Genomic DNA, 16,085 nt, shown 5'->3' on the forward strand with positions numbered 1-16,085 from the left:
AGTGGTTTGGGGGGCGAGGGAGTGGTAGGTGGACTTGGAAAGGGCGATCCAGTTGTGCCAATTGTTTTCAGAGTCTGCAAGCTTGGGAATGGAGGGGAGGAGGTTGAGGAATTTGGTCCAGAACAGATCGCTCGAAATTTTTTTCCGGAAGGTAATAGAATTGGGGGATCGGGGTGGGGATCCGAGATGAGACATGAAGATGGGGAGGCAGAAGGCCCCTAGGAGATGGTCTGACCACGGGATGTGTTCCCAACGGGTGTCTTCGGCAGACGTTTTATAAGCGGTGAGGTCGAGGAACTGGATGAGGTCTAGGGTGTGCCCTTTTTCATGGGTAGGAGCGGATGTGGGGGGGGAGAAACCTAGGGAGATGAGGAAGTCATTAAATTCTATCGTGTCCTTGCTGGTGGAGTCGTCAAGGTGGAGATTAACGTCTCCGATGATTAGTAATCTTTGGAATTTGAGAAAGGCATTAGTTATGGTCTCGAAGACAAGGTTAGAGAAATTGGACCAAAGGATAGGTGGACGGTATAGTAACAGGATGCCCAGTTTTAAATAAAAGAAATACCACTAGAGAATTTGCAGAAATGCCTTCTTTTATTCTCTGAGAAAAATGAAACAAGGTATCTGATTGGTCACTATGGAAAAGTTCCCACTTTGTAAAAGAACTCTTTTTTTTTAAATAGGCCCAATGAACCAAGGTACCTTTCTATGCATATACCAAATAAAATTTAAAATAAATTGCCCATAATAATGACACAGCCAATCTGCCTCCCTCCCCACCTCTCTCTCATACATCCCACAGTCCCTCTTGCTCTACAACTTCTCCTCTCCAATCTAGTTTGTCTCCCTCCCCTTTCTTTTGGGGAGTGTGTGGTGAAGTGGTTTGAGCTACAGCCTAGGCACCCTGAGGTTGTTGGTTCAAATTAGAGAGTTGCACGGGGACAGAAATCCCACCCGTCCCCACCAGGATCCTCTCCGTCCCCATCAGGATCCTCTCCGTTCCCACCCGATCCCACCAGGATCCTCTCCATCCCTGTCAGGATCCTCTCCGTCCCCACCCGATCCCACCAGGATCCTCTCCGTCCCCGCCAGGATCCTCTCCATCCCCACCCGTCCCCGCTAGGATCCTCTCCGTCCCCACCCATCCCCGCCAGGATCCTCTCCGTCCCCACCCGTCCCCGTCAGGATCCTCTCCGTCCCCACCTGTTCCTGCCAGGATTCTCTCCGTCCCCACCCATCCCCGCAAGGAATTACCTCCATCCCCGCCCGTCCCCATAAAAAGCAGCAATTACTTCTGACAGGATCATCAATTCCACAGTTTCTTTTGTGTTTGTGCTGCTGTTTTCCTTGTGGAATCTCTTTGGTGGAACCCTTTTTTTGTTTTCTGTTCAGGTAATTAACTTATAAACCTCCTCTTTTACTAAGGCTGACGTGCCCATTATATTATATGGACGAACCTTGCTCTCAAAGACTTCCATCCCCGTGGGAGTCCCGTTGGCCAGACGGGGGTCCCCGTGGGAGTCCCGTGGGCCAGAGGGGGGGTCCCCGTGGGAGTCCCGTGGGTTAGGGGGGATTCCCGCAGGATTCTCGCGATCCCCGTTCCCGTGCAGACCTCTAATACATACATACATACAGCTAAAATAACTGCAGTTAAAATCTGAATGTTTAACATGTGACAACATTTTTAAATAAAATAATTTAATTTAAAAAAATATATATATACCGCCTTATCTACTATTCTCAGTGGTTTACAAAATAGTTTTTACGTGCTTATTGATTCTCTCGCCCTCCCCTTTTACTAAGCTGTGGTAGAGGTTTCTACCGGAGCTCTAAATGCTCTTGATACTGCTCTGATTCTCTTAGAATTTCTGTGAGCTTTGGAGCAGCATTGGAGCATTTAGCGCCTTAATTCCTTTCAAAGAGGGGTAGGAGAAAGGGGAATTATTGAAATGTCTCCCGTTTCTAATGGGTATAGCAGATTCCAGTGAGATATCAAGTATTATCCCAGGACAAGCAGGCAGCATATTCTTGACTGATGGGTGACGGCACCGACGGAGCCTCGGTACAAACAATTTTAGAGTGATTGCACTCTAAGAACTTGGAAAGTTTTAGTAGGCCGCACCGCAAATGCTCGAGTGCCTTCCCACCCGACGGAGGTGCGCGGTCCCCAGTTTCTTAGTTTCCGCGGAGCTAAGAAGACGTGTTCTTTTCAACGGCCGTTGAAAAGCCCTTTTTTTTGCCTTCCCGCTCGCGCGATTTTTGTCTCGGAAGAGTTTTTTCCTTATTTTCTTTTTGTTTTTAGTACTTTTTTAGTAAAACCCCCCCCCCCAAAACACCTTTATTTTCAATTCTCGGGTTCGCCCCAGCGGGGCCTGTTGCCATCATCGAAGCCTCGGCTTTCGATTTGGCAGAGGCCGTCTTTACTTTCATGCCCCCTCAGCCAGGGTTCAAAAAGTACCAACGGTGTGCACGGCCCATTTCATTGACCGACCCGCACAACTGGTGTTTACAGTGCCTGGGTCCGGATCATAGGGCTTCCACCTGCACCCGTTGTGCTACTTTGAAGAAGCGCATGTTGAAAAACCGACAGCTTCAACAAAAATTACTTTTCGGTGCCGCGATGGCTGATTCTGCGGCATCGGCACCGGCATTGGCTCCTTCGCAATCGGCTCCTACTTCCTCGACGCCGCGTGACACTGCTCCGGCGTCGCACCAGTCAGGTAAGCCGGCTAAGAAGCCTTTCCCGCTCGAGTGCCTTCCGGTCGCTGTGGCAGCGAGTCCAATCCTGCCGACCACGAGGTGCCCACGCAAACGCTTCTCTCCCATAGAGGTGAGTGCATCTTCATCTGCCTCCTCATCCTCTGGGCGTCAAGCGGCACCGCAGGTATCGCAGAAAAAGAAAGCGGTACCGGTGCCCTCTTTGGACGAGCGTATTGCAGCCGTCCTTCAGGTGCAACTTAAAGAGCAGTTGCAGCAACTCCTCCCTGCTCTCTTGGCACCGAACCTTCCAGTCCCTGTCCGGTCTGAGCCACCGGTACCGCCTGTGGAACAGCTCCTATTGTCGGCTTCCACTCTGTCGGTACCGGTCCATTCGGCTTCCTCAACTTCCATGCCGGTACTGGCACCGGAACCGAGAGCTATTCATCAGGCTGTTCAAACTTCAGCACCATTGCAGTCCTTGACCTTTCCCGGTGACGCTTCCTTGCGGTCGGGCAAGTCGGTGCGTAAAACCCGACACCTTGAGCCCTCGACACCGGACTTCCGGGATCGAAGTTCTCAAGTTAGGGATCCTGACCTCTGGGGCGACTCTGAAGAGCCACTACTCTCTGAGGGTGAGTTTTCCTCTGGTGAGGAGGACCCTTCTTTACACGATCCATCCTCTAAACCAGACAATTTCTCCTTTACCGCTTTTCTAAAGGAGATGTGCGAGTCTCTTTCAATTCCCTTGGAGGCTGAGTCCAAAAAATCCAAGGCATTCCTTGATGCATTGGACTTCGATCAGCCTCCAAGGGAATTTCTGAAGTTGCCCCTTCATGATATTTTGCGGGAGACTTTCTATAAAAATCTAGAAACTTCCTTGACCATCCCAGGGGCTCCTCGCAAGTTAGATTCCTTATACAAGGTCATCCCCATTCCTGGGTTTGATAAACCCCAGCTCCCGCACGAATCATTATTGGTGGAGTCTACTCTCAAAAAGTCTGCGGGAGCTAGTGTATTTGCCTCAGTCCCTCCTGGCAGAGAAGGAAAGGCCATGGACAAATTTGGAAGGAGGTTATACCAAAATGCTATGTTGGCAAATAGATCAGGTAATTATGCATTTCATTTCTCTTTTTATTTGAAGCATCTGATTCAGAACTTAGCTTCTTTTGAGAAATACTTACCTGACCGCAAACGATCTGCTTTTTGTCATTATTCTTCCTCCCATCTCCAGCTTCGGAAGTTCATGGTACGTTCAATCTATGATACATTTGAACTTACCTCAAGAGCTACGGCGATGTCTGTTGCCATGCGTCGCCTGGCTTGGCTGAGAGTATCGGAGCTTGATGTCAACCATCAGGATCGCCTAGCTAATGATCCATACCTAGGGGATGAACTTTTTGGTGACTCTCTTGATTCCACCACACAAAAATTGTCGGCACATGAGACTTGCTGGGACACTCTTCTCAAAAACAAGAAGAAGACTCCACCTGCCCGGCCCTTTCGGCAACAATCAGCCTATCAACGCCGTTATGCTGCTAGACCCTTACCATCGGTTCCGCAGCAACCTAGATGCCAGCGTCAGCAACAATGTCAACCACCTTGTGCGCAACAGCAGCAACAGGTGAAACCTCCTCCACAGCAGAAGTCTACTCAACCCTTTTGACTTCATTCTCCAGGACATAGCCAGTATTTTACCATCTGCCCATCTGCCTCAACCCATAGGAGGACGTCTTTCTCTTTTCATCAGCCGTTGGGAGACTATCACTTCAGATCAGTGGGTTCTCAATTTCCTTCGCCACGGCTATTCTCTCAATTTTCAGACTCTTCCCATCTGCAATCTTCCAAAAGAGTCTGCTTCACACACCCCTCAGTCCTCCCTTCTCCTTCGGGAGGTCCAATCCCTTCTTCTTCTGAACGCCATAGAGGAAGTTCCTCTAGATCAGAAGGGGCAGGGATTCTACTCCCGTTATTTTCTGGTTCCCAAAAAAAACGGAGACTTCAGACCCATATTAGATCTTCGCGATCTCAACAAATGCTTGGTCAAAGAAAAATTCAAAATGCTCTCTCTGGCCACTCTTTATCCGCTTCACACTCAGGGCGGCTGGCTATGCTCCCTCGATCTCAAAGAGGCATACACTCACATTCCGGTCAATCTGGCCTCCAGGCAGTACCTCCGCTTCATGATCAATCGCTGTCACTTCCAGTACAAGGTGTTACCCTTCGGTCTTGCCTCCTCTCCCAGGGTATTCACAAAATGTCTCATTGTGGTGGCCGCTTTTCTCCGCTCTCAACATCTTCAGGTCTTCCCCTACCTGGACGACTGGTTAATCAAAGTCACTTCCTCTCAGGCAGTGCTTCATGCCACCAACCAGACCATCCTCTTTCTCCAACTTCTGGGGTTCGAAATCAATCTACCCAAATCACATCTCATCCCCACTCAGAGACTTCAGTTCATAGGAGCGATCCTGGACACGGTCCTCATGAGAGCGTTTCTTCCATCCAACCGCCTTCAGACTCTTCAACATCTCTGTCAGCAGGTACTTCCACAGCTCTCCATCTCTGCTAAGCAAATGATGATACTCTTGGGTCACATGGCCTCGACAGTTCATGTCACCCCCTTCGCACATCTTCACCTGCGCACTCCTCAATGGACCCTAGCTACCCAGTGGTTCCAAGCGATGGATCCTTGCTCACGACACATATCTGTGACATCATCTCTTCGTCAATCTCTACAATGGTGGTTGAAATCTTACAATCTCTCCAGAGGCCTCCTGTTCCATCTACCTCATCATCTAGTCATCACCACCGACGCCTCCCCCTATGCCTGGGGGGCTCACTTGAACGAATTCCAAATTCAGGGTCTTTGGACTGCTCAGGAAAAGAAACATCACATCAATTTCCTGGAACTCCGGGCGATGTTTTATTCCCTCAAGGCTTTCCAGCATCTCCTCTCTCCTCAAGTTCTGCTACTTTGCACAGACAATCAAGTTGCAATGTACTACATCAACAAACAGGGTGGGACAGGCTCTCGCCTGTTGTGTCAGGAGGCCCAAAAGATTTGGGCTTGGGCGACAGCTCACCATTTATTCCTGAAGGCTGACTACATTCAGGGAGAGCAGAATTCCTTAGCAGATAATCTCAGCAGAATTCTCCAACCCCACGAATGGACTCTTGATCCCATGACTCTCCAGTCCATTTTCGCTCAATGGGGCACTCCTCAGATCGACCTTTTTGCAGCTCCTCACAATCATCAGCTACCCCACTTTTGCTCCAGACTCTCCTCTCCTCACCGTCTGGCAGCGGATGCGTTTCTCCTGGATTGGTCCAATCTGTTCAGGCAACATTGGTTCTCCCTTCTACTTCAACTCAGTTCCAGGGAGCCCATACTTCTTCCACTGTTTCCTTCTCTGCTTACTCAGCATCAACAGTCCCTTCTACATCCCAACCTCCAGTCTCTGCACCTGACAGCTTGGTATCTCTCGGGCTGACCTCGGCTTATTCGCTTCTCTCTCAGCCCGTTCGTTCTATTCTGGATGCTTCTAGGAAACCAGCCACTCTTCAATGCTACCAACAGAAGTGGACTCGGTTTTCTTCCTGGTGTCTTCTTCATCATCATGATCCCACTTCACTTGCAGTGGAGACCTTGTTGGATTATCTTCTTTCTTTGTCTGACTCTGGTCTCAAGTCTACTTCCATCAGAGTCCACCTCAGTGCTATTGCTGCTTTTCATGAGCCAGTTCATGGGAAACTTCTCTCTGCTCATCCTTTAGTTTCCAGATTCATGCGGGGACTTTTCAATGTGAAACCACCTCTCAAGCCCCCTCCTGTGGTCTGGGATCTTAATGCGGTTCTTTCTGCCTTAATGAAGCCTCCGTTTGAGCCTTTGGCCACAGCTCATTTCAAGTTTCTCACTTGGAAAGTGGTCTTCCTTATTGCTCTCACCTCTACCAGGAGTGTCGGTGAGTTGCATGCACTAGTTGGTGATCCACCTTTTACAGTCTTTCATCATGACAAGGTGGTTCTGCGTACACATCCAAAGTTTCTCCCTAAGGTTGTCTCTGACTTTCATCTCAACCAGTCGATTGTCCTACCTGTATTCTTCCCGAAACCTCATTCTCATCCTGGAGAACAGGCTTTGCATACTTTGGACTGTAAGCGTGCTTTAGCTTACTATTTAGAGCGCACTAAGCCCCACAGATCAACTCCCCAACTCTTTCTGTCCTTTGATCCTAATAAATTGGGACATCCTGTTTCTAAACGTACGTTGTCAAATTGGCTTGCTGCTTGCATCTCATTCTGTTATGCTCAGTCCGGACTGACACTGGAAGGTTCTGTCACGGCCCATAGGGTTAGAGCTATGGCAGCATCTGTAGCTTTCCTCCGTTCCACTCCTATTGAGGAAATCTGCAAAGCTGCTACTTGGTCCTCAGTTCATACTTTCACATCTCATTATTGTCTGGATGCTTTCTCCAGACGGGATGGACACTTCGGCCAGTCTGTTTTACAACATTTATTTTCTTAATGGCCAACCTTCCCTCCATCCCTCTTTTTGTTAGCTTGGAGGTCACCCATCAGTCAAGAATATGCTGCCTGCTTGTCCTGGGATAAAGCACAGTTACTTACCGTAACAGGTGTTATCCAGGGACAGCAGGCAGATATTCTTGCGTCCCTCCCACCTCCCCGGGTTGGCTTCTTAGCTGGCTTATCCTAACTGAGGACCGCGTGCCTCAGTCGGGCGGGAAGGCACTCGCGCATGTGCAGTGCGGCCTACTAGAACTAGAACTAGGCTGCCTTCTTAGATTGCAATCACTCTAAAATTGTCCGTACCGGGGCTCCGTCAGTGCCGTCACCCATCAGTCAAGAATATCTGCCTGCTGTCCTTGGATAACACCTGTTACGGTAAGTAACTGTGCTTTCTGTACAGTCCCCATTTAAGACTCTAAACAGCAGACAAGAGAATTTAAGCTTTATTCTGGCCTCTATAGGTAGTCGGTGGAGTTCTACCTAAAATTTTGCAAATTCTATTACCTGTATTTATGTAAAAAAAAATTAGTTGCACTACTGTTTTGAAGCTCCAATGTAGATGAGATTATGATAATCTACTTTTGATATAAACCTTGGCCATTTAGTGGTATGTCAAATTTTAATAAAAATAAAAGTAAGGGTTTTACCTTTAACCTAAACTGATCCACTTCAAAATATTTTCTTATTTGTCTTAATTTTTTTTTAACAAGAAAAACGAGCATTTATCAGAAAATTGACATTTTAATTTAATGATACAGATAAACTCCTAGTATTTTTATTTCTGAAGAAAGTGGATATTGATTTGCTCTGTTAGAATAAGATTAGCCAAAGGATCAGGTGTATTACCTAACAAGAATTCACTTTTATCCACTTTCAGTTTTAATTTGTTTCAGCATCCAATAACTTATTAGTAAGTATAAGGTATTTTTGAATAATTGTGATTACTTGTATCAAAGGTGTATAGAAGGAAATCATTACTCTTATCTCTGTAACTGTGATTTAAAAAAAAAAAAAAATCCTTCTTTTACAAATTCCAAGCTTAATCCTCTATGCTTAATCTTCTATAATAAAACCCTAAGTGTACATGCGCACTTAGGACAGCGTATTCCCTGACAGCATGCTGTGTCCCTCCATGCCGAATTCCATTTTCGAACACGGAGGCAGGGAACACGCCGGCGACTCCCCCCTCCCGCCCTCACTCACTGTAAGGCCCGCTGGGAGAGTGCGCGGGCCTCGCTGCTCTCCAGCTCCTCCAGGCATTTTCTTCCACCAAAGCGGCAGACCTCTCCAAAGCAACCAGGGAGCACTGTAAGGCCTGCTGCCGCCACTGCTGCTCTTCTGTCTTCCCTCCTCTTCAAAGTAGCCTGCTGAGATTTGCAGGCCGGCTGTAGCGAACCTCGCAGGCCGCTCTCCACCTCGGTAGCACATTCGGCAAATCAGCAGGCTGCCTTGTTGAAGAGAAGCTGCAGCTGCGGCAGCGGTTCATGCTGGTGGGTAGAAGATACCAAGAAGCATGGATGGAGGGAGGGTAAGAATGGGAGGGGGGGAACAGAAGGGGGCCATGGAGCAGGCAGGCATGGCACAACAGAGGGCAGGGGGAGAGGGAAAGGGGGCTGCTTTGGGGAGAGGGGTGTGCTGGGGTGCAGACAGCAATCATGCTTTGATCAGGGAGGGGGGAACAGAGGGAGCCATGGAAAGACAGGCAGGCAGGCAAGCATGGCGCAGCAGAGGAATACAGGCCAGGGAGCCAGGGAGACAGACAGACAGAAAGAATGATAGATAGACAGCGTCCAAGGAGAGAGAGACAAAGAAAAAAACCCAGACAGACAGACAACTACTCTAGCACCCATTAATGTAACGGGCTTAAACACTAGTGTTTTCATAAAGATGTTAAACAGAGTAGATGACGTAGGAAACACCACAGGGATTTTTCCAACTGTCAGATAAGTCTCTTCTCTGCTTAACTTTATTTGATCTTGTGGACAGAAACTTCTGAACCATTGTTAACAAATTCAATATTTAGTTCTGAGAGTAATATATCGTGATCCACCAGATTGAAAGCAGGGGAGAGATTGAATTGAAGAATAAGTGCTTTTTGATTTTCACTTACTTTAGATCATGCTCTAAAATTGAGGCTAGAACAGTTTCTGTACTATCCCAAGGCCTGAAATTCCATTTGGGAGAAGTACAGAATATTATGTTTGAAACAATATGAGGGGGGGGGGAGGAGGGTGTTGAAAAGTTCTCAGTTCAAGCAGCCAGCTTCCTAAATTAGAAACATAGAAACATAGAAACATAGAAAGATGACGGCAGAAAAGGGCTACAGCCCATCAAGTCTGCCCACTCTTCTGACCCACCCCATCAAGTCTGAGTGCTAATGACCCAGATCCTTAGCTCGACCCCCATAGGGATCCCACGTGGATGTCCCATTTATTCTTAAAGTCTAGCACGCTGGTGGCCTTGACCACCTGCACCGGAAGTTTGTTCCAGTGATCTACAACCCTTTCTGTGAAGAAATACTTCCTGGTGTCACCATTAAATTTCCCTCCTCTGAGTTTGAGCGGGTGCCCCCTTGTGACCGAGGGTCCCCTGGGGAAGAATATATCGCTTTCCGCCTCGACACGACCTGTGATGTACTTAAATGTCTCAATCATGTCTCCCCTTTCTCTACGCTGAGAGTTATTTTGCCACTGTAGCTGAAAAGAGCATTATCTTATTTCATTATGTGCCAATTTGCAGAAATGACAGTGCTCAGTTGGAGCCTCCTCTCGGAGATCTTTCCAGGGAGCCAGACAGAGATTCTCATATCCTAGGCCACATGTGTCAAATATAAAGCCTGCAGGCTGAATCCGGCCAGCCTGGCCTTTTTATGTGGTCCGCAGCAATGCTCCCGAACTTCCCTTTCTCACAGCCCAGTGTGTCCTCCTTCTTGCCCCGGTCCGACGTCGTCATCACGCCAGAAAATCTGCCGGCTTTGGCAGCAATTCAGCAGTGTTGTCCGTGGCTCCCCCTCCTGCCTTCCGTCCACCGCGGTCCACCCGGGCGGAAACAGGAAGTTTCGTGTCATTGGAGACAAACTCTGGCAAGTGAAAAGCAGGAGGGGGAGCCAAGGACAACATTGCCGATTCGCTGAGGCCGGTAGATTCCTTGGCTTGGCAGCGACATCGGACCAGCGCTGGAGAGAAAGACACGCTGGGCTGTGTGGAGAGAGGGACCGGCGCTGGAGGGAAAGGCATGCTGGGCTGTGTGGAGAGAAGGACTGGTGCTGGAGGGAAAGGCAAGCTGGGCTGTGAGGAGAGAGGGATCGGCGCTGGAGTGAAAAGCATGCTAGGCTGTGAAGAGATCGAGATGAAGGGAGAGAGGTTGGACCTGGGGTAGTGTGGAGGAAGAGGGAAAAAGATACTTGAAGGGAGAACAGTTGGGAAGAGAAAGGGAGAAATGCTAGACTTGGGGGAGGGGGAGGCAGGCAGACAGGGGGAGAGATTGGATGGGGCAGTTGGGAACAGAAAGGGAGAGAAGTTGGATCTGGAGATGGAAGGGAGGGAGAAATGTTAGGCCTTGGGGTGGAAGGGAGAGAGAGAGATGCAGCATCTCTTCCCTCCCCCCCTTCCATCTCATTGTTCAGCATCAAGGGGGGAGGGAATAAGAACAACAGAAAAGAGAGGGAGCAAAATGTTGGACCAAGAGGAGAGAGGAGGAGAGATAGAAGGAAATAGGAGGCTGGGAAAGGAGTGAGATTGGAAATGGGAGAGCTACAGAATAAGAGAAGATGGAGAATTGATAGCTGAAAATTTATAAAGGAGAAGGATGAGAAAGAAGGCGAGATTTGACTAGATAGAGTGAAAAAAGGAGAAAAGTTGAAAGGGAAAAATCAATATGTTGGAGACAGGGACTGGAGCAAGAGACAAGAGCAGACTGAGAAAAAAGATGACAATACCTTGAAATAGAAGTGACTCGTAGAAAGCACTCAAGTTGGAAAAAAGATAGGTGCGTGATTAGAAGGTGATAAGCAATAGGGACATTTTGGCTCATAATGTCCTTGAAAGTCCAGAAGGTTTCAAGGTTTTGTTAAAATTCGATTTAAAATTCGCTTATCTAATTTCTAAGCGAGTTTACAATATAAAAAAAGAGAGCTTGAACATAATAAAAATGCCATTAACAATACCATTAACACTTACAAAAAGAAAACAATTACAAAGAAACATAACTAATAATTGGCATATTAAAAAGGGATAAATGAGACAGACAGACGGGAGACAAAAGGAAATAGGGTTAGAAATACAATTTGGATAGGAACGAAAGACAAATAAGGAAAAAAACAAAAGGAAAGGGCTCATTGCTGCTTAATTCCTTAAAGGATATTGTAAAATTTAAATCAAATGTTAAAAGCTTCTTTAAATAAATGACTCTTGAGTAGGCTTTTTGAAACGTTTGAGATTAGCTTCTTCTCTGACAAGAACTGGTAGGGTATTCCAAAGTTGAGGGGCTACGACTGAGAAAATGTCAGACCTTTTGGTTCCTATTATATGAAGGGAGGGGACCAACAGCAATTTACAATTACTTATTTCCCCTGTCCCCCTCTCTCTTTTTTTTTTTTTTTACAAAACCACAAAAGTGGTTTTTAGCGCAGCCAGCACACTGAATACTCTGCGCTGCTCCCAACACTCATAGAGTTCCTTTGAGCGTCGGGAGCAGCACAGAGCATTCAGCGCCCCGGCCTGTGCTAAGAGCCGCTTCTGTGGTTTTGTAAAAGGGGGGGGGGGATTATTTTTTAGTTTCAAGATATCTGATCATTTTAACAGTAACAGTCTTTTGTTTATGGATTGTTATAAAGTTTCCTTCCAAAAAGACTTTGGTGCAGTGCTCTGGTCGTAAAGTGTTTCTCCAAAGAGGGTTCACCTTGGGCTGCTTTCTGGCATCTGATCTAAACGGATACTTTGTCTTTTAATGTCTGATGTGTTTCACAAGTGCAGTATTCTTACAAAGCCACTAGAGGGCACATGATAATTGAGTATTGGAATAAAAGGTTGAAATTGGCTTAAATGTGAAGCACAAAAAAAATACATCCTGTAATTTTTTGAGATCACTTGCTCTTCATATTGCCTTCCTCCCTCAGGATTGCACACAAACTGTTGGCCAGACTGGGGCTACTCTGGATAGGAAGATAAAAATAAGTTGTTTAAATACGTATTTAGAGTTATCTTTCAGAATCCTACTACTACTATTTATTCTATAGCGCTGAAAAGGCGTGTGCAGTGCTGTACATTTTAACATACAATAAACAGTCCCTGCTCAGAAGAGCTTGGGGAAATTATGGTAGAGGATATGAATAAGAAGAGTTGCCTTTGAAAGCTAATAAAAAATGCATTGTTAGTTCAATAAAAAAGGTATTGCCTTATTAATTTCATGTTTTGTTCTATTCCTATATATAAACTCCCCTATTTATTCTCTCCCTTCCCCTTCCTACCTCCCTTTAATTTAGAATCTTCCCCTCCCTCAGTGTCAATTGTATCAACTTTGTCCGTATCTTTGTCTTTGTCCGGTCTTTATGTTGCCCTATTTTACTTTTTTAAAATTATTATTCCTTTTTTAAACTCCAATTTTAACAATTGTAAACCATCCAGATATTTCTTTGATGGTCGAGATATCAAACTGTAAATAAAGAAGCCCTTTCTGGAAACGTCAATCGCTCCTCCTACACTTACTTGCTCCACTTCATCACTTCATCATGCTTCTATTCCTTTCTCTCCTCTCTTCTACCTTCCAAAGTATTTAGATCAATGCTGTCTTGTTAAAATGTTTATTTTATTTTTATTTTTCCTCTAACTCTACTTTTCACTTCTCTATTACCTTCCAGGTACTTTAGTTAGATTGTGAGCCTTCGGGACAGTAAGGGAATTTTTCAAGTACCTTTCTTATTTCTAATCTTAATGTATATTTTCTGTAAACCGCTTAGAACCTAACGGATGTAGCGGTATATAAGAAATAAATTACATTACATTACATTACAAAACTTGCAAACTAGGCAAAAGCAGGGGAGGTCTGATGCTTTAAAGGAATTCATGAACCTTATTCTCTGAACCTTAATGCTTTATGGGGTTGTATCATGAACAGTCTTTTGATTATTACTCAGTTTTTTATTTTTCCCTCCAACAATAAATTAAGAAAAAAAAAAATTAATGCCTCAGAAAAGCTAAAACACTGGTGTTCATTTGGTGGCCAGGTGTTAGAAACACTACCTGGCCCTTCTCCCGGTGCCAGTAGGTAGAGGATTTGGGAAGCTGAGTAAGGTGCGGGAAATCAAAACTGTTGAGTTTTGTTAGTCGGGGTGTGGGTGTTCAGCTTTGTGCTAGGGTCAAGATACAGTCTGGGCCTGCCTCAAATTCAGCCAAACGGAAGCAAGGAACTGATCAAATGCTTGAGAAACCAACTGATTTGTGGAAGGCTGAACATAAGAATTGCCGCTGCTGGATCAGACCAGAGGTCCATTGTGCCCAGAGTCCGCTCCCACGGCGGCCCTTAGGTCAAAGGCCAGTGCCCTAACTGAGACTAGCCTTACCTGCGTACGTTCTGGTTCAGCAGGAACTGGCCTAACTTGGTCTTGAATCCCTGGAGGGTGTTTTCGCCTATAACAGCCTCTGGAGGAGCGTTCCAGTTTCCCCCCACTCTCTGGGTGAAGAACTTCCTTACGTTTGTACGGAATCTATCCCCTTTCAACTTTAGAGAGTGCCCTCTCGTTCTCTCTACCTTGAAGAGGGTGAACAACCTGCCTTTATCTACTAAGTCTATTCCCTTCAGTACCTTGAATGTTTCAATCATGTCCCCTCTCAATCTCCTCTGTTCAAGGGAGAAGAGGCCCAGTTTCTCTAATCTTTCGCTGTACGGCAACTCCTCCAGCCCCTTAACCATCTTAGTCGCTCTTCTCTGGACTCAGCTTTGGTCTCTTCCCATAAAACAAGTTGACAATGCCATGAGTTGTCAGAGTGGGTCTCATTCCTGAGTCTGTTACTTTAGAAACAGACTAGCAACAAGGTTGAGAGATGATGTGCTCCACATGTGGCTGTTAATAGAAAGGCATACTGGAGGTGCGATGTACCCTCTTGTGTAGACCAGAGCCATCGCATCCTGAGTGCCATGCCGGAGCCTTATCACAAGGTATTTCTGTGAAACAAACACAGCATGCACATGCTCTGAGCTTACACTGGCCAAAAGCAGTTCACCACATGAAAAGCATGTCATATCTTTCAAATAGTCAAAATTCAAAATCCTGTTGGTTTTATTTCAGCAGAAGAATGTCTAACAAGTTATGCTGCTTTTTAATTAAAACCCTGCTTGTTTAACATAGTAAATAGTGAATCATGTCGGATGAAGACTAGCATGGCCTAACCATCCAGTATGCCCAGAAAGGTAGCTAGGGTTGTATCTTTGACCCCATGTGGATTCCTTCTTTCTTACCCCTCTGCCCTCCACTTTGTCTTTAGGGTTGTAACTGTTGCCCCCCACCCCCAACCTGGTGCCTTTGGATTTTTTTTCCCATTCCTTAGTTTGAAAGTTATTGGTTTGAGTGAGAAATGGCTCTGAACTTTTTCTGCATCTTCATACCATATAGGGAAGCTCTATATCTCGCACCTTTTAAAATCCATCATTGTTTTCGATCCCACAATTTCCTGTTTAAAGAAAAACTTATTTTAAAAATGAAAATAAAAATAGACTGCATGTCTTAAACGGAACTAATGAATACAGATTTTTGGAGAGCAGTAGTGGTTGTCTGCCCATCCTTAACTGTTCCTTTTTCTCCCTTTGAGAGCCCATGTACTCGTCCCATGCTTTCTTGAATCCAGATATACCACTGCCAGGAGGCCATTTCATGAATCCACCACCCTTTCTGTGAGGAAATACTTCTTCAGGTTACTCCTGGGTTTGTCCCCTTTCACTTTCATCCTCTGCATCCTCATTCCAGAGCTTCCTTTCAAGTGAAAGAGACTCACTTCCTGGGCATTTATGCCATGGAGGTATTTTAATTTCTTACCCATCTTCCCTCGCCGCCTTTCTTCCAAAACATAAATGGTGATCTTTGTCCTCATATTATTTGATGAAGATCACTTAGTTAACGTCCTCTGGACTGAGTCCATCCTGTTTATTATATCTTTTTGATGGTGCGGGCTCTGGAATTCCACACAGTGTTCTAAATGGGCCCTTACTAGAAACTTCTGAAGAGACATTAACACTAACTTTTTACTGTTGGCTGTTCCTCTCCTTATGCACCCAAACATCCTTCTAGCTTTTGCAATTACCTTTTTTTTTTTGGTAACCTGTTGGGCTACCTTAAGATCATCATATCCAATCACCCCCAAGTCCCTCTCTTCTTTCATGTACTTTAGGTCCTAAACGGCTTCCTTGGGGTTCAGTAGCCCAAATGCATGGCCCCATATATTTTTTCAGCAGTTCAAATCAGCATAGTATCATATTTTTTAAGTATAGCAAGGACTTCAGCAGGTCCAATGAGGAAGCCAGTGCTAAAAGTACCCTAGCCATTGAAAACACTTGGCTGATACTGGCACTTCTGAGGTCCTTACTATACTTAAAGGATATGATACTATGTTGATTTGAACTGCTGAGTCCATTATAGTATCTACACATTTTGCTGCATGATAATACTGTGGCCCGTATATTTTTTAGCATTAAAATATTATCTGCCAAACTCTGGACCTTTTTTCAAGCTTTGCTAGATCCTTCCTCGTTTTATCCACTTTGTCAGGGGTGTCTACTTTATTGCAGATTTTGGTATCATTCACAAAAAGGCAGAACTAACCAGACAGCCCTTCCATAATATCACTTAGAAAAATGTTTAAAAAGAACCG

At 45.7% G+C, this 16,085-nt stretch overlaps 1 protein-coding gene across 1 annotated transcript in view; it reads left to right on the forward strand.

Moving 5' to 3' along the window:
• Window positions 1–16,085, forward strand: part of FAF1 (Fas associated factor 1) — a 559,433-nt gene that overhangs the window by 152,437 nt on the left and 390,911 nt on the right. The window lies entirely within an intron of this gene.

This window comes from Geotrypetes seraphini, chromosome 12 (genome assembly GCF_902459505.1).
Source record: "Geotrypetes seraphini chromosome 12, aGeoSer1.1, whole genome shotgun sequence".
NCBI classification, from domain to species: Eukaryota; Metazoa; Chordata; class Amphibia; order Gymnophiona; family Dermophiidae; genus Geotrypetes; species Geotrypetes seraphini.